Source organism: Ochlerotatus camptorhynchus, unplaced genomic scaffold, assembly GCF_037179485.1.
Source record: "Ochlerotatus camptorhynchus isolate MF236.1 unplaced genomic scaffold, CSIRO-AGI_Acam_v1.1 ptg000433l, whole genome shotgun sequence".
Taxonomy (NCBI): Eukaryota; Metazoa; Arthropoda; class Insecta; order Diptera; family Culicidae; genus Ochlerotatus; species Ochlerotatus camptorhynchus.
This window is the reverse complement of record NW_027040919.1, coordinates 116,263-136,045: the sequence shown is the minus strand read 5'-3', so window position 1 is coordinate 136,045 and position 19,783 is coordinate 116,263. Positions and strand designations below refer to the sequence as shown.

At 40.3% G+C, this 19,783-nt stretch overlaps 3 long non-coding RNA genes across 3 annotated transcripts; all 3 read right to left on the bottom strand.

Moving 5' to 3' along the window:
• Nucleotides 1–152: 152 nt before the first annotated feature.
• LOC135711452 (uncharacterized) lies at nt 153–14,647 on the bottom strand. The gene is made up of 5 exons (XR_010518486.1): nt 14,455–14,647; nt 3,662–4,441; nt 3,486–3,612; nt 2,378–2,534; nt 153–206 (listed from the first exon to the last, which is right to left on the bottom strand). It is a non-coding gene; the product is annotated as an uncharacterized LOC135711452 (long non-coding RNA).
• Nucleotides 7,053–10,310, bottom strand: LOC135711450 (uncharacterized). Its single transcript, XR_010518484.1, has 4 exons — nt 10,065–10,310; nt 9,889–10,015; nt 8,781–8,937; nt 7,053–7,106 (listed from the first exon to the last, which is right to left on the bottom strand). It is a non-coding gene; the product is annotated as an uncharacterized LOC135711450 (long non-coding RNA).
• Nucleotides 14,648–15,220: 573 nt separating the features above from the next.
• On the bottom strand, nt 15,221–18,476 carry LOC135711451 (uncharacterized). The gene is made up of 4 exons (XR_010518485.1): nt 18,231–18,476; nt 18,055–18,181; nt 16,947–17,103; nt 15,221–15,274 (listed from the first exon to the last, which is right to left on the bottom strand). It is a non-coding gene; the product is annotated as an uncharacterized LOC135711451 (long non-coding RNA).
• Between the last annotated feature and the right edge of the window lie 1,307 nt (nt 18,477–19,783).

Here is a 19,783-nt window from a genome sequence, read left to right as displayed (position 1 = left end):
CGTTACCCACATCTGAGCATCTGAGGAAATGTTATCGTTGTTTTTCTACAAGTGGGCATTTTACCCCTACCAGCCACTTGACTGGCATTATTGGTTCCTTATCCACATATGCTAAATGCAGTGTCCGGACCCTGGTCGGGACTGATTAGAAAGCGAATTTTATTTGTAGTGCAATGGGACGTGCGGGCGAGAGTATTAAAATAGATCTGAAAACATAAAAAGAAAGCCATATTTCATTATATTTTCATAAGATTTTCATTCCATTTAAAATTAATAATAGGAGAAATAGCTCTAATGTTGGCCTATGGATATAAGATTGGGACTGCTATTTATCCATTTTATCTAGTTGAACGCGTCATTGGGACGGTACTAATGGATAATTTTGGTTGCTATTGAAAATTTAGTCGATTGCTGAATTTATGTATGGGCCCAAATTAGGGGCCTTTAGGCCGACATTACATCCATTTTCTCTAGTTAAGATTTTATTTCTCATTCAAAATGGGCAAAGTTTTAGATTTTACATTATAGGGTAAATGTCGACTTCGGCACCCATTGACTGTTTTCGGCAACCAAAATTTAAACGTTAATTTCACTATGTTTTACCATCAACCCACTTCCCTGAATGTATCCAAACGATTCTTTAGTCTTTCAGCTTCAATCTGATTATATTTGTAGGACCGAGCAATCCTGTTATGCCAGATTTTTATTCAAATGAAGCATACGTACTACAAAATGGGGCTGATTTCTAGTTGCCGATAATAGAACAGCTGGTTAACACGCAGTTCTAATGGGAAGGTTGCCGAAGAAAAAGTGGCTGACGACAATAGTCACACTCACCTGAGAAATTTAGAGCGTTGTAAAAACGCTTTCAAACAGTTTTGAATAATTCTGTCGATTGGAATGGATAGAGAAGCAAGCAGCAGATGAATTGAAACAAACAGACACGTCATATATGTGCGTGACGCTGTGAAAATGCTAATAGAAGTGCGGACGCTGCTTAGATTGACGAGAATACGTAAATTCCCCTATATGGAATCTCATCTACACACCAATAATCAAACGTTCACACGCGGCATTAGACAACATCATTGACGGCTGTAGCAGTACGCGACTTCCGAGTCTTATTAGTCATAGTTATTACGTCCCAGTGGAACTTCGAATTTGTCTTCAACTTTCATTTCATTTGCCATTTTGTGACTGCCGTCGTTACATGTGCAATGGTGACTACGTGAATGAAACATATTGGCTATCATTACCTGACGATATGGAATATTCATCAGCGAAAGAAAAGAGGGCACAGAATAATAAAATTTATGAAAATGGTACCATAATTTTGGCAAATTTAAATATAGCCCTTTACCTTGTGTAAACGGGAAAAGAGTTTGAAGTATGTTACTATGAAACAATCAAATTGATTTCCCATTGACAGGTTAAAGGCAACCTGAAATTCTGTTAACTCAAATTATATTCACTTTATCTGTCATAATTCTGCAACATCAAAATGTTATACCGTTGTTTAAAGACAACTTTGGAAATCAACTTGCGCCAGAGTAGCACACATCAAACAAAATATAATGCTTGTTATCGGGGGAAGGGGTTGTAAAAGGCTTGACCCTTTTATAAGTTAACGCCTGGACATAAACCAGGAAAGAAAATCCACATGACCTACACATCAGCAAATTCGAGATATTCAAGTCATCAAAAGTTTTATACGTTATGGAAATTAATAAACTAGCTATCGAAATGATCTGTTCCACATATCTGAATCTGATATCCGAAACAAAGCACCCATACCCACCAGTCTTGAAACTTCCATTAAATGTTGTTTGAAGCCTTCCGGAATGAATCTCTAAAGTTCTGTGACCTTCTCCTTTCCTTGATCAGGATTCAAGGTAAAAGTAACCTCTCTCTCTCTCTCTCTCTGTTTATTTAGGATTCTCAACCTAAAAACTTCCTGTTTGTGATCAACCGCGAATTGCGTTATTGAAATTTGTTCCTAGTACGCGAGTGTTAATGTTATTCGGAGTATCCAAGAAGAATTCCAAAGGACTTTTACTGGATAATGTCTCAGAGCTTCCGTCAAGGAGATCCCTAGACCGGTAATTTGATTTTGATTTTGCGCGACAGAAGGGGGTCTTAAGGCCACATTCCAGAACGTGAGTGGGACATGGTGATCACTTAACACTATAATATCGAAAATGAACCACATGCCCGAAAAAAAAAACCGTAGAACGACTCCCATACACCCTCCATGCTAAATCGTGAGTCTCCTACTTGCCCATATCATTGCATGCATTTCAGGTATAAGCGCATTTGATTCACTTTTCAGTAGCTAGTTTGGACAAATATATACTACAATAGAGCGGAGCATACTTACAGTTTTTTCTGGTTTCCATGTACTTATTGTTTTCCTTCACCACCAGCCATCTGACCAGGGCAATGGAACATCAGTTCTTAATGTCTTCAAAACTGGGGGGATTCGAATCGCTCCTCGTGCATAATCCTTCCATATAACAGGTCAGGCATCTCAGCATCTGGAAAGAGCACTCGGTTATTCATATGCACGGTATGGTTTGTAATAAGACATAGAAAACGAAAAGAGAGAAGATCTGGATTAGTTTTCCGAGGTGACAGCTTTTTAGGAATACCCGTCTAACCATATCGTATCTTATGGTTATGGTTATGGCTTCTGCTTCGGTCTGGGTCGAAGAACATATTCGCAAAGAAGCGACAAAAAATTCCGTTGAACAGAGCTACAGCTGTACTGAGTTGTCCGTAAAGCTTCATTCAGACCAGCATAATCATCGCGGTGAAAATCAAACTCACTTTCATCATTGTATCGTCCAAAGAGGCGGACAGATAAGTTTGACAAAGACTGAAGGATGAAACGGATCAGCATCAATGAGAGCTTCAGGTGTTTTGTCGGCATTAGCAAATATCAAGTCCGAGGTCCGGTTAACATAATTAATCTGCTAAACTTGTCCAGCATAGGCCAGACTGATTATAATCACCAAACAGTAGGTGAACGTCCAAGTTTCTCGGATGTGGCCAACGCAGATCCGATGTCTTTCATCACAAGTCGTGGAAGTAGAAAAATCGGGAGGGATGTATACGTTACACCAAGACCGACCATTCAAACCCATGCTTGAGGCTACCACTCAGCAAAGACGTCAGCAAAACCCAACCGACACCCGTAGAAACAAATCGATGACGTGCGCAAAACCAGTTAAACTACGTGAACGAAGGTTGCATCAGAATCAAACCACCCGGAGGATTGGCGAATCTGCAGATTTAGTTTTAGCTGCATGGCAGTATTCGGACTACCAACGGTGTCAGTCAGGCCTTGCGTACCCACCTCGATAACAGGTATTTCCATTTGGGCTGCTTTAGTAACAGGCTGAAGTAGGTAGTTACCATTCAGATAAGGGGCAGTATCCTTCCCGGCTTCGGCGAGACATATTATATAATACCACTGTTAAACTTACCTGACAAAGCAGGAAGTAGAATAGCCCGACTGTGGCAGAGAGATTAGGGGCTTCCATGGTGCCAACATCATTGTGTTCCAGTGTCAAGCTGACAGAATATAGTTGATCAATCGGCGTAGCGCTGGAACTGGAGAACGAATTAAGTGTTGATCTCGTCAGAAAATATTTGTACTCACCTGCAGTTTCAGGTTGGAAGACCACTTATCCAATCCCACACACAGGGTCGGGAAGATTGTTGAACGACGGCTACAGTGGCAGGACTGTGGTGGGAGGATCGGTGGCTTTCATAGTACCAACATCGTTGCGTGCCAGAGTCGATGTAGTTCGATCCAGGAATATATCAGTTGCAAGGTTACGCAGTTTGTTCACCAGTTCACAGTTAACACACTTTATGAAAGTAGATTCACATTCTTTTGCTTCATGATCACCAGCACATATGAGACAGCAAGTAGAGTTGTTTCAGGAACATGCTGTATGGCCAGACATGGAACATTTGAAGTAGCGGTAGACATTGATTTCTTCAGCCACTCTACAGGTAGACGCGTTGCAGCTTGATCAAAGGATCAAAGTTTCAAATGTCCGAGGAGAGCGGAAGATTGTTTTGCTTTTTCAATTTGAGGTCAATTTCACCAGCACTTAAATCTTCGGACAGACCAATGATTTTTATCCATGATCACTTGTTTCCGTACGGAAACGTTACCGTTCTCCATGCATCGAACATTTTTGACCGAAAAAGCAGCAGAATATATCTTCGAGAGAATATTCTTGATTTGTCACATCAGCACGTTGATTTCCCTTAGGCTTGATAATTACAGTTTGTTCTCTCTTGTTGGATCTCGCTGCGGCTCTTCTGCTTCCGTCCCAAGTGTCGAACCACAAAAGAGACTGGCCTGTCGGACTCTTTCCTCTTCAATAATTTCAGGGTCCAAGCTTGGGTCCGATGATTGATCCGTTCCCTATAAATAAAACAAAAATGGTTAGCAATCAGCTTAAGCAATAGCAATAACATCAATAACAAGGAAATAAAATAAGTCGACAGGAATCTGACCTAGGACCGTCGTGAAAAAAAATGACACTTCAATGAAGAAGAAAACATGCACGCCTACGTTGATCAAAAAGTTTGATTTTCATGATTTTCACCCACTTGCGCATCATCTTCCAGACGCTACCATAGCAACACCATCGTAACCAAATTTTCACATGCCGAGAGCCTATATAAGGAAGGCTGCTGCTAACAATCGACAAGAGGCTTCTGAAGTGGTTTCCAAGCGGACGTCTTTTTGATCGCTCTTCCCATTTTTTCAAGGTAGGATTGATTTTCAACATGTTTGCTAGCAAGGCGAAAAACGGTCGCGATGCTCGGAAGACCCGGTCCAGTCGGATTGTTAGACCGGTGTCTTTGCCCAACTTTATGAGAACCGACCCTGATGGCACACTTACGGCCATTTACCAGCGCATAAAGGCGGCTTCTTCAAAGCCGAAGCTGCCAAAAGCGCAGGATCGTTGGGAGGTTCTCAAAAGATTGCCGGTGACCGATGAATACGATAATGTACGGTCGCTGGTCGGTGAGTACATCCGACGGCCTTTTAAAGCGTCTACTAGCAAACAGTTGATTGGTGAGGGAATTGGGAGCGAAGTTCAAGAATACCGTTACGAAACTACTCCGGATGCCTCAAAGGCGGGTTTTGGTAAGGGGAATTTTGATAATAATTATGAAGGTGTAGAGTTAGATAAAAATATGAATTTAGGAGATAGGGTGGCTTTTGAAGGTCAGTCCCAAATTTTATGTGAGGCATTTAGATATAACAGAGCCGATGTAGATTCGGTTCTGGTAGCAGGTATTGCCAAGGTACAGGAATGCGAGACGACATTAGCAGTATTTGAAACATACGCCAAGATACAACATGATATTTTGGAACGTGTGACGTATGTTCCGACCACTGCTGATGTTTCTACGCAAACTACTATCCCAAAATTACAGCGAACACAGCTGAACTTTATGTATGCTGGGTTTTGGGAGAGGTGTACCTTGAGAGAAAATCAAGGTATGCAAACCGAAGATCAAAATTTGACAGTTCCGAAGCAGCCTACTATGATGCTTCAGAAAAATGCTAGTGGCCCAAATTCAAATTTGATAAAAAATCTTTTTGGTTGGAAATCTTTAGGATTGACATTTTTTGTTTCGGCCCTGGTCCTCGGTTTGCTGGAAATTCCAAATTACATCTAGCAGATTGGTATTGATTTTTGTTATTTGGATCGAGCTCGCTGGTGGTACAACGAATTTCATCAAAATTAATTAGCTTCTCCGAGGTCTTCTGACGAGTAAAGATGTTGTAGCCGGGTACAAACGAATACTTCGAGCTACCATCTTTTCTACGAGAATTCCTCGGAACCCATTAACACCGGATAGGGACCTTTTTGATCTAAGTGTTCCTCTAATTGACCCTGACTTGTTGAGGAGGTACCTACGTTCGGTTCATTGTTTGATCTCATGCTTGCAGGATAAAATTATAAACATGGTTTGCCTCTATATCTAGTTCAGCTCTCATACCAATCTGACGCTTTACATTAGTTTTAGACAATCCAAGAAATTTGAATGTTCATTTCAAGTAACAAAAATAAAATTCAGAGGAGGACCGTTCGTTTAAAACACGGTGCACAAAGGCAATGAATTAATCTGCAAGTAAATAACGAAGCTCTTACGTACAGAAAAAGTAGGACGAAGGACCTCCGTCCCACCTTTGAAACAAATTCCTAAATCCAGATTAGAGCTTTTCGTAGCACTAGGATAAGAAATGAGTGGACTGGTTGATTTTAAGCCAACTGAACTGCCAAATCCTAATCGAGAAACGCATATCTTGATTGAAATGGCAGTGTTGCTAGAAACCACCAGGGCATACGTTGCCAAGGTCGTTTGTTTTATTTTTATTTATTGGTCGTCAATCAGTGTAGACAGTGTAGGCCTCCTCGGTTCTACAACAGGCCGCGTAAACGCTACCCGTATTGCTATCTGCATTCGGAGAAAAATAATTATTATTTATTTATGGGAAACAGCAAAATTCACAAACTTACCACGCACTCTTCACAAAAATTGAAGTAAAATGCACCGCTTGATAGAGACAAACCATAACCTGTAAGTAAAGAATTTAAAGGTATGAGGTATTTTAAATGAATTCAGAATTATGGTCCCAATAGAGTGTGAAACTGTTGTTCATTAAGTTAAACATCTAAATAATATACGATAAGTGAATTCATGTCATTCCTTTGTGATATATGCTGTTAAACGTTTAATTTGAAGTCGATGATTTTAATAAAGGTGTCGTGTTTTGCACAACATATAATTTTATTAAAGAATCAGTTGGATTTCATGATCTGGAAATATTTGTGAAACCTCCAGATGAAAACAAGCACAATCCGTTACCCACATCTGAGCATCTGAGGAAATGTTATCGTTGTTTTTCTACAAGTGGGCATTTTACCCCTACCAGCCACTTGACTGGCATTATTGGTTCCTTATCCACATATGCTAAATGCAGTGTCCGGACCCTGGTCGGGACTGATTAGAAAGCGAATTTTATTTGTAGTGCAATGGGACGTGCGGGCGAGAGTATTAAAATAGATCTGAAAACATAAAAAGAAAGCCATATTTCATTATATTTTCATAAGATTTTCATTCCATTTAAAATTAATAATAGGAGAAATAGCTCTAATGTTGGCCTATGGATATAAGATTGGGACTGCTATTTATCCATTTTATCTAGTTGAACGCGTCATTGGGACGGTACTAATGGATAATTTTGGTTGCTATTGAAAATTTAGTCGATTGCTGAATTTATGTATGGGCCCAAATTAGGGGCCTTTAGGCCGACATTACATCCATTTTCTCTAGTTAAGATTTTATTTCTCATTCAAAATGGGCAAAGTTTTAGATTTTACATTATATATGGAATCTCATCTACACACCAATAATCAAACGTTCACACGCGGCATTAGACAACATCATTGACGGCTGTAGCAGTACGCGACTTCCGAGTCTTATTAGTCATAGTTATTACGTCCCAGTGGAACTTCGAATTTGTCTTCAACTTTCATTTCATTTGCCATTTTGTGACTGCCGTCGTTACATGTGCAATGGTGACTACGTGAATGAAACATATTGGCTATCATTACCTGACGATATGGAATATTCATCAGCGAAAGAAAAGAGGGCACAGAATAATAAAATTTATGAAAATGGTACCATAATTTTGGCAAATTTAAATATAGCCCTTTACCTTGTGTAAACGGGAAAAGAGTTTGAAGTATGTTACTATGAAACAATCAAATTGATTTCCCATTGACAGGTTAAAGGCAACCTGAAATTCTGTTAACTCAAATTATATTCACTTTATCTGTCATAATTCTGCAACATCAAAATGTTATACCGTTGTTTAAAGACAACTTTGGAAATCAACTTGCGCCAGAGTAGCACACATCAAACAAAATATAATGCTTGTTATCGGGGGAAGGGGTTGTAAAAGGCTTGACCCTTTTATAAGTTAACGCCTGGACATAAACCAGGAAAGAAAATCCACATGACCTACACATCAGCAAATTCGAGATATTCAAGTCATCAAAAGTTTTATACGTTATGGAAATTAATAAACTAGCTATCGAAATGATCTGTTCCACATATCTGAATCTGATATCCGAAACAAAGCACCCATACCCACCAGTCTTGAAACTTCCATTAAATGTTGTTTGAAGCCTTCCGGAATGAATCTCTAAAGTTCTGTGACCTTCTCCTTTCCTTGATCAGGATTCAAGGTAAAAGTAACCTCTCTCTCTCTCTCTCTCTCTCTGTTTATTTAGGATTCTCAACCTAAAAACTTCCTGTTTGTGATCAACCGCGAATTGCGTTATTGAAATTTGTTCCTAGTACGCGAGTGTTAATGTTATTCGGAGTATCCAAGAAGAATTCCAAAGGACTTTTACTGGATAATGTCTCAGAGCTTCCGTCAAGGAGATCCCTAGACCGGTAATTTGATTTTGATTTTGCGCGACAGAAGGGGGTCTTAAGGCCACATTCCAGAACGTGAGTGGGACATGGTGATCACTTAACACTATAATATCGAAAATGAACCACATGCCCGAAAAAAAAAACCGTAGAACGACTCCCATACACCCTCCATGCTAAATCGTGAGTCTCCTACTTGCCCATATCATTGCATGCATTTCAGGTATAAGCGCATTTGATTCACTTTTCAGTAGCTAGTTTGGACAAATATATACTACAATAGAGCGGAGCATACTTACAGTTTTTTCTGGTTTCCATGTACTTATTGTTTTCCTTCACCACCAGCCATCTGACCAGGGCAATGGAACATCAGTTCTTAATGTCTTCAAAACTGGGGGGATTCGAATCGCTCCTCGTGCATAATCCTTCCATATAACAGGTCAGGCATCTCAGCATCTGGAAAGAGCACTCGGTTATTCATATGCTCGGTATGGCTTGTAATAAGACATAGAAAACGAAAAGAGAGAAGATCTGGATTAGTTTTCCGAGGTGACAGCTTTTTAGGAATACCCGTCTAACCATATCGTATCTTATGGTTATGGTTATGGCTTCTGCTTCGGTCTGGGTCGAAGAACATATTCGCAAAGAAGCGACAAAAAATTCCGTTGAACAGAGCTACAGCTGTACTGAGTTGTCCGTAAAGCTTCATTCAGACCAGCATAATCATCGCGGTGAAAATCAAACTCACTTTCATCATTGTATCGTCCAAAGAGGCGGACAGATAAGTTTGACAAAGACTGAAGGATGAAACGGATCAGCATCAATGAGAGCTTCAGGTGTTTTGTCGGCATTAGCAAATATCAAGTCCGAGGTCCGGTTAACATAATTAATCTGCTAAACTTGTCCAGCATAGGCCAGACTGATTATAATCACCAAACAGTAGGTGAACGTCCAAGTTTCTCGGATGTGGGCAACGCAGATCCGATGTCTTTCATCACAAGTCGTGGAAGTAGAAAAATCGGGAGGGATGTATACGTTACACCAAGACCGACCATTCAAACCCATGCTTGAGGCTACCACTCAGCAAAGACGTCAGCAAAACCCAACCGACACCCGTAGAAACAAATCGATGACGTGCGCAAAACCAGTTAAACTACGTGAACGAAGGTTGCATCAGAATCAAACCACCCGGAGGATTGGCGAATCTGCAGATTTAGTTTTAGCTGCATGGCAGTATTCGGACTACCAACGGTGTCAGTCAGGCCTTGCGTACCCACCTCGATAACAGGTATTTCCATTTGGGCTGCTTTAGTAACAGGCTGAAGTAGGTAGTTACCATTCAGATAAGGGGCAGTATCCTTCCCGGCTTCGGCGAGACATATTATATAATACCACTGTTAAACTTACCTGACAAAGCAGGAAGTAGAATAGCCCGACTGTGGCAGAGAGATTAGGGGCTTCCATGGTGCCAACATCATTGTGTTCCAGTGTCAAGCTGACAGAATATAGTTGATCAATCGGCGTAGCGCTGGAACTGGAGAACGAATTAAGTGTTGATCTCGTCAGAAAATATTTGTACTCACCTGCAGTTTCAGGTTGGAAGACCACTTATCCAATCCCACACACAGGGTCGGGAAGATTGTTGAACGACGGCTACAGTGGCAGGACTGTGGTGGGAGGATCGGTGGCTTTCATAGTACCAACATCGTTGCGTGCCAGAGTCGATGTAGTTCGATCCAGGAATATATCAGTTGCAAGGTTACGCAGTTTGTTCACCAGTTCACAGTTAACACACTTTATGAAAGTAGATTCACATTCTTTTGCTTCATGATCACCAGCACATATGAGGCAGCAAGTAGAGTTGTTTCAGGAACATGCTGTATGGCCAGACATGGAACATTTGAAGTAGCGGTAGACATTGATTTCTTAGGCCACTCTACAGGTAGACGCGTTGCAGCTTGATCAAAGGATCAAAGTTTCAAATGTCCGAGGAGAGCGGAAGATTGTTTTGCTTTTTCAATTTGAGGTCAATTTCACCAGCACTTAAATCTTCGGACAGACCAATGATTTTTATCCATGATCACTTGTTTCCGTACGGAAACGTTACCGTTCTCCATGCATCGAACATTTTTGACCGAAAAAGCAGCAGAATATATCTTCGAGAGAATATTCTTGATTTGTCACATCAGCACGTTGATTTCCCTTAGGCTTGATAATTACAGTTTGTTCTCTCTTGTTGGATCTCGCTGCGGCTCTTCTGCTTCCGTCCCAAGTGTCGAACCACAAAAGAGACTGGCCTGTCGGACTCTTTCCTCTTCAATAATTTCAGGGTCCAAGCTTGGGTCTGATGATTGATCCGTTCCCTATAAATAAAACAAAAATGGTTAGCAATCAGCTTAAGCAATAGCAATAACATCAATAACAAGGAAATAAAATAAGTCGACAGGAATCTGACCTAGGACCGTCGTGAAAAAAAATGACACTTCAATGAAGAAGAAAACATGCACGCCTACGTTGATCAAAAAGTTTGATTTTCATGATTTTCACCCACTTGCGCATCATCTTCCAGACGCTACCATAGCAACACCATCGTAACCAAATTTTCACATGCCGAGAGCCTATATAAGGAAGGCTGCTGCTAACAATCGACAAGAGGCTTCTGAAGTGGTTTCCAAGCGGACGTCTTTTTGATCGCTCTTCCCATTTTTTCAAGGTAGGATTGATTTTCAACATGTTTGCTAGCAAGGCGAAAAACGGTCGCGATGCTCGGAAGACCCGGTCCAGTCGGATTGTTAGACCGGTGTCTTTGCCCAACTTTATGAGAACCGACCCTGATGGCACACTTACGGCCATTTACCAGCGCATAAAGGCGGCTTCTTCAAAGCCGAAGCTGCCAAAAGCGCAGGATCGTTGGGAGGTTCTCAAAAGATTGCCGGTGACCGATGAATACGATAATGTACGGTCGCTGGTCGGTGAGTACATCCGACGGCCTTTTAAAGCGTCTACTAGCAAACAGTTGATTGGTGAGGGAATTGGGAGCGAAGTTCAAGAATACCGTTACGAAACTACTCCGGATGCCTCAAAGGCGGGTTTTGGTAAGGGGAATTTTGATAATAATTATGAAGGTGTAGAGTTAGATAAAAATATGAATTTAGGAGATAGGGTGGCTTTTGAAGGTCAGTCCCAAATTTTATGTGAGGCATTTAGATATAACAGAGCCGATGTAGATTCGGTTCTGGTAGCAGGTATTGCCAAGGTACAGGAATGCGAGACGACATTAGCAGTATTTGAAACATACGCCAAGATACAACATGATATTTTGGAACGTGTGACGTATGTTCCGACCACTGCTGATGTTTCTACGCAAACTACTATCCCAAAATTACAGCGAACACAGCTGAACTTTATGTATGCTGGGTTTTGGGAGAGGTGTACCTTGAGAGAAAATCAAGGTATGCAAACCGAAGATCAAAATTTGACAGTTCCGAAGCAGCCTACTATGATGCTTCAGAAAAATGCTAGTGGCCCAAATTCAAATTTGATAAAAAATCTTTTTGGTTGGAAATCTTTAGGATTGACATTTTTTGTTTCGGCCCTGGTCCTCGGTTTGCTGGAAATTCCAAATTACATCTAGCAGATTGGTATTGATTTTTGTTATTTGGATCGAGCTCGCTGGTGGTACAACGAATTTCATCAAAATTAATTAGCTTCTCCGAGGTCTTCTGACGAGTAAAGATGTTGTAGCCGGGTACAAACGAATACTTCGAGCTACCATCTTTTCTACGAGAATTCCTCGGAACCCATTAACACCGGATAGGGACCTTTTGGTGAAAAAAATTCGTTTAGGGACCGTGCCTGGATGGCTAAACCTATTGGGAATGGCTTCCAAGCAAACCAATCGATGTAGCAGAATGCTTTCATCGAAGATCGTTTTGTTTATGAAGTTCGAAAGACCACTATCGTGAGCTCGATCGTCGCATTTCGGAGTATTTAGCAGTGTTAGGGTTTTTGATGTAGTATAGGTATATATAGAAAAAGAATCAGGTAGATTGATAGGAGCTAGGACAGGAGCACATATGTGATTGGCAGGGAATGTGGTGGGAGTTTAAAGGTAATGAAAAGTCATCCCTTTTGATAATTTCGATCGAAACTGGTTGATCATAAATTGATTTGATTGAAAATCGGTTTGGACCGAAATTAGAAATAGAGAGGTGACTTTTCAATACATTTAACGGGGCCTATCACATATGTGCTCCTTTTTAACTTGTTAGTCAGGTACTTCCAAATTTACCGTTCATGTATAGTAGCTAGTTAAAAGGGTGGTATAAAATTTCTCGGATTTTAATTTCAGAATGGCCTATTTATTAGCATACTAATATTTTAGTTTTCGAAAACGTAACAAAGCTATTAAAAATTTGATTAAAATGGGAATATTTCCTTCTTTGAGTGTTCATTACGTTGTTTGATTATTTTTGTTTTTCTTTTTCTTTCCGTTGTTATTGTTATTTTTGTTATTCTTTAGTTTGATATTTGAATAAAGAAGGCAATATTCCCATTAGCAAAATTTTGAATAAAAAATAAAATTTTCCATTTTGAATGCACATGATTTCCTACTTTCATGTAAATGGTCCATTTTAGGAAATGAAACTCCGGGAAATGTGATACCACCCTTAGAAGCGTTTTCAATCAGTTAGGAGCTAGGGCAGGAGCACATATGTGATTGGCAGGGAATGTGGTGGGAGTTTAAGGGTACTGAATTCTTTGTTCAGTACTTTTAACGGGGCTTCTCACATATGTGCTCCAGGATAGAGTCGACTTCAGGTCAGAGAAAATTGGTAGTTGGTAGATTGAAAGTGTATTATGTAGAATAGCTAGGGCCGAAACGAGAATTTAATGAGTCCCACATTTGAAATGATCTGCAATTTTTTCTCGTTGTCAATTAAAATTGTAATTTTAGGTTAATATTTTCAAGTTAAAAAAATCCATACCATCTTTTGTATGAATGAAAGTGCTCACTGTAGTGTATCAACTAAGTGGTGTTGCTCAATTTTGTTGAATTAAGTGTTTAAGGCTTCAAAAGATCCTGTTGACCAATGAATTCTTCAAATAGTATTGCCTAACTAAAGCTAACCAAGACACCATTATGGAATGCTCTTCGGCAGGGGAACTATGCCATTAGCGCGAAGCATTTTTAAACCACTGATGCTGGCGCCAACTAGTATTGTGTTTACTATTTGGTCATCACTTGATTCAATAGGATCAGATCCACCGATGCAAGTAGCACAAAATGGGTAAGTGTGTCACTTTTTGATCTAAGTGTTCCTCTAATTGACCCTGACTTGTTGAGGAGGTACCTACGTTCGGTTCATTGTTTGATCTCATGCTTGCAGGATAAAATTATAAACATGGTTTGCCTCTATATCTAGTTCAGCTCTCATACCAATCTGACGCTTTACATTAGTTTTAGACAATCCAAGAAATTTGAATGTTCATTTCAAGTAACAAAAATAAAATTCAGAGGAGGACCGTTCGTTTAAAACACGGTGCACAAAGGCAATGAATTAATCTGCAAGTAAATAACGAAGCTCTTACGTACAGAAAAAGTAGGACGAAGGACCTCCGTCCCACCTTTGAAACAAATTCCTAAATCCAGATTAGAGCTTTTCGTAGCACTAGGATAAGAAATGAGTGGACTGGTTGATTTTAAGCCAACTGAACTGCCAAATCCTAATCGAGAAACGCATATCTTGATTGAAATGGCAGTGTTGCTAGAAACCACCAGGGCATACGTTGCCAAGGTCGTTTGTTTTATTTTTATTTATTGGTCGTCAATCAGTGTAGACCGTTTTACAAAAGTTCTGTTGATTTTTGAATACGCTTCTTTCTTATCCTAAAAACCCATCCTACGTAGCATCTTTGGCTGTGGTGCTATAATCTCAGCTATAATAATAAAAATAATAAAGAAAGTCGTACCTTCGTTAGTCACGATGCTGCATAAAACGAGTGGTGCTCTGGTTCGACTGTCAAAATTGTTCTGGTGGCTTGAATGTCCAAGTCTGGATCAGTTTCAAATTTTGAGAATTCAGAGCTGTGACGAATTTTTGAAGCACAAATGAATGGTGGAATTGACCAGGCCTCCTCGGTTCTACAACAGGCCGCGTAAACGCTACCCGTATTGCTATCTGCATTCGGAGAAAAATAATTATTATTTATTTATGGGAAACAGCAAAATTCACAAACTTACCACGCACTCTTCACAAAAATTGAAGTAAAATGCACCGCTTGATAGAGACAAACCATAACCTGTAAGTAAAGAATTTAAAGGTATGAGGTATTTTAAATGAATTCAGAATTATGGTCCCAATAGAGTGTGAAACTGTTGTTCATTAAGTTAAACATCTAAATAATATACGATAAGTGAATTCATGTCATTCCTTTGTGATATATGCTGTTAAACGTTTAATTTGAAGTCGATGATTTTAATAAAGGTGTCGTGTTTTGCACAACATATAATTTTATTAAAGAATCAGTTGGATTTCATGATCTGGAAATATTTGTGAAACCTCCAGATGAAAACAAGCACAATCCGTTACCCACATCTGAGCATCTGAGGAAATGTTATCGTTGTTTTTCTACAAGTGGGCATTTTACCCCTACCAGCCACTTGACTGGCATTATTGGTTCCTTATCCACATATGCTAAATGCAGTGTCCGGACCCTGGTCGGGACTGATTAGAAAGCGAATTTTATTTGTAGTGCAATGGGACGTGCGGGCGAGAGTATTAAAATAGATCTGAAAACATAAAAAGAAAGCCATATTTCATTATATTTTCATAAGATTTTCATTCCATTTAAAATTAATAATAGGAGAAATAGCTCTAATGTTGGCCTATGGATATAAGATTGGGACTGCTATTTATCCATTTTATCTAGTTGAACGCGTCATTGGGACGGTACTAATGGATAATTTTGGTTGCTATTGAAAATTTAGTCGATTGCTGAATTTATGTATGGGCCCAAATTAGGGGCCTTTAGGCCGACATTACATCCATTTTCTCTAGTTAAGATTTTATTTCTCATTCAAAATGGGCAAAGTTTTAGATTTTACATTATATATGGAATCTCATCTACACACCAATAATCAAACGTTCACACGCGGCATTAGACAACATCATTGACGGCTGTAGCAGTACGCGACTTCCGAGTCTTATTAGTCATAGTTATTACGTCCCAGTGGAACTTCGAATTTGTCTTCAACTTTCATTTCATTTGCCATTTTGTGACTGCCGTCGTTACATGTGCAATGGTGACTACGTGAATGAAACATATTGGCTATCATTACCTGACGATATGGAATATTCATCAGCGAAAGAAAAGAGGGCACAGAATAATAAAATTTATGAAAATGGTACCATAATTTTGGCAAATTTAAATATAGCCCTTTACCTTGTGTAAACGGGAAAAGAGTTTGAAGTATGTTACTATGAAACAATCAAATTGATTTCCCATTGACAGGTTAAAGGCAACCTGAAATTCTGTTAACTCAAATTATATTCACTTTATCTGTCATAATTCTGCAACATCAAAATGTTATACCGTTGTTTAAAGACAACTTTGGAAATCAACTTGCGCCAGAGTAGCACACATCAAACAAAATATAATGCTTGTTATCGGGGGAAGGGGTTGTAAAAGGCTTGACCCTTTTATAAGTTAACGCCTGGACATAAACCAGGAAAGAAAATCCACATGACCTACACATCAGCAAATTCGAGATATTCAAGTCATCAAAAGTTTTATACGTTATGGAAATTAATAAACTAGCTATCGAAATGATCTGTTCCACATATCTGAATCTGATATCCGAAACAAAGCACCCATACCCACCAGTCTTGAAACTTCCATTAAATGTTGTTTGAAGCCTTCCGGAATGAATCTCTAAAGTTCTGTGACCTTCTCCTTTCCTTGATCAGGATTCAAGGTAAAAGTAACCTCTCTCTCTCTCTCTCTCTCTGTTTATTTAGGATTCTCAACCTAAAAACTTCCTGTTTGTGATCAACCGCGAATTGCGTTATTGAAATTTGTTCCTAGTACGCGAGTGTTAATGTTATTCGGAGTATCCAAGAAGAATTCCAAAGGACTTTTACTGGATAATGTCTCAGAGCTTCCGTCAAGGAGATCCCTAGACCGGTAATTTGATTTTGATTTTGCGCGACAGAAGGGGGTCTTAAGGCCACATTCCAGAACGTGAGTGGGACATGGTGATCACTTAACACTATAATATCGAAAATGAACCACATGCCCGAAAAAAAAAACCGTAGAACGACTCCCATACACCCTCCATGCTAAATCGTGAGTCTCCTACTTGCCCATATCATTGCATGCATTTCAGGTATAAGCGCATTTGATTCACTTTTCAGTAGCTAGTTTGGACAAATATATACTACAATAGAGCGGAGCATACTTACAGTTTTTTCTGGTTTCCATGTACTTATTGTTTTCCTTCACCACCAGCCATCTGACCAGGGCAATGGAACATCAGTTCTTAATGTCTTCAAAACTGGGGGGATTCGAATCGCTCCTCGTGCATAATCCTTCCATATAACAGGTCAGGCATCTCAGCATCTGGAAAGAGCACTCGGTTATTCATATGCTCGGTATGGCTTGTAATAAGACATAGAAAACGAAAAGAGAGAAGATCTGGATTAGTTTTCCGAGGTGACAGCTTTTTAGGAATACCCGTCTAACCATATCGTATCTTATGGTTATGGTTATGGCTTCTGCTTCGGTCTGGGTCGAAGAACATATTCGCAAAGAAGCGACAAAAAATTCCGTTGAACAGAGCTACAGCTGTACTGAGTTGTCCGTAAAGCTTCATTCAGACCAGCATAATCATCGCGGTGAAAATCAAACTCACTTTCATCATTGTATCGTCCAAAGAGGCGGACAGATAAGTTTGACAAAGACTGAAGGATGAAACGGATCAGCATCAATGAGAGCTTCAGGTGTTTTGTCGGCATTAGCAAATATCAAGTCCGAGGTCCGGTTAACATAATTAATCTGCTAAACTTGTCCAGCATAGGCCAGACTGATTATAATCACCAAACAGTAGGTGAACGTCCAAGTTTCTCGGATGTGGGCAACGCAGATCCGATGTCTTTCATCACAAGTCGTGGAAGTAGAAAAATCGGGAGGGATGTATACGTTACACCAAGACCGACCATTCAAACCCATGCTTGAGGCTACCACTCAGCAAAGACGTCAGCAAAACCCAACCGACACCCGTAGAAACAAATCGATGACGTGCGCAAAACCAGTTAAACTACGTGAACGAAGGTTGCATCAGAATCAAACCACCCGGAGGATTGGCGAATCTGCAGATTTAGTTTTAGCTGCATGGCAGTATTCGGACTACCAACGGTGTCAGTCAGGCCTTGCGTACCCACCTCGATAACAGGTATTTCCATTTGGGCTGCTTTAGTAACAGGCTGAAGTAGGTAGTTACCATTCAGATAAGGGGCAGTATCCTTCCCGGCTTCGGCGAGACATATTATATAATACCACTGTTAAACTTACCTGACAAAGCAGGAAGTAGAATAGCCCGACTGTGGCAGAGAGATTAGGGGCTTCCATGGTGCCAACATCATTGTGTTCCAGTGTCAAGCTGACAGAATATAGTTGATCAATCGGCGTAGCGCTGGAACTGGAGAACGAATTAAGTGTTGATCTCGTCAGAAAATATTTGTACTCACCTGCAGTTTCAGGTTGGAAGACCACTTATCCAATCCCACACACAGGGTCGGGAAGATTGTTGAACGACGGCTACAGTGGCAGGACTGTGGTGGGAGGATCGGTGGCTTTCATAGTACCAACATCGTTGCGTGCCAGAGTCGATGTAGTTCGATCCAGGAATATATCAGTTGCAAGGTTACGCAGTTTGTTCACCAGTTCACAGTTAACACACTTTATGAAAGTAGATTCACATTCTTTTGCTTCATGATCACCAGCACATATGAGGCAGCAAGTAGAGTTGTTTCAGGAACATGCTGTATGGCCAGACATGGAACATTTGAAGTAGCGGTAGACATTGATTTCTTAGGCCACTCTACAGGTAGACGCGTTGCAGCTTGATCAAAGGATCAAAGTTTCAAATGTCCGAGGAGAGCGGAAGATTGTTTTGCTTTTTCAATTTGAGGTCAATTTCACCAGCACTTAAATCTTCGGACAGACCAATGATTTTTATCCATGATCACTTGTTTCCGTACGGAAACGTTACCGTTCTCCATGCATCGAACATTTTTGACCGAAAAAGCAGCAGAATATATCTTCGAGAGAATATTCTTGATTTGTCACATCAGCACGTTGATTTCCCTTAGGCTTGATAATTACAGTTTGTTCTCTCTTGTTGGATCTCGCTGCGGCTCTTCTGCTTCCGTCCCAAGTGTCGAACCACAAAAGAGACTGGCCTGTCGGACTCTTTCCTCTTCAATAATTTCAGGGTCCAAGCTTGGGTCTGATGATTGATCCGTTCCCTATAAATAAAACAAAAATGGTTAGCAATCAGCTTAAGCAATAGCAATAACATCAATAACAAGGAAATAAAATAAGTCGACAGGAATCTGACCTAGGACCGTCGTGAAAAAAAATGACACTTCAATGAAGAAGAAAACATGCACGCCTACGTTGATCAAAAAGTTTGATTTTCATGATTTTCACCCACTTGCGCATCATCTTCCAGACGCTACCATAGCAACACCATCGTAACCAAATTTTCACATGCCGAGAGCCTATATAAGGAAGGCTGCTGCTAACAATCGACAAGAGGCTTCTGAAGTGGTTTCCAAGCGGACGTCTTTTTGATCGCTCTTCCCATTTTTTCAAGGTAGGATTGATTTTCAACATGTTTGCTAGCAAGGCGAAAAACGGTCGCGATGCTCGGAAGACCCGGTCCAGTCGGATTGTTAGACCGGTGTCTTTGCCCAACTTTATGAGAACCGACCCTGATGGCACACTTACGGCCATTTACCAGCGCATAAAGGCGGCTTCTTCAAAGCCGAAGCTGCCAAAAGTGCAGGATCGTTGGGAGGTTCTCAAAAGATTGCCGGTGACCGATGAATACGATAATGTACGGTCGCTGGTCGGTGAGTACATCCGACGGCCTTTTAAAGCGTCTACTAGCAAACAGTTGATTGGTGAGGGAATTGGGAGCGAAGTTCAAGAATACCGTTACGAAACTACTCCGGATGCCTCAAAGGCGGGTTTTGGTAAGGGGAATTTTGATAATAATTATGAAGGTGTAGAGTTA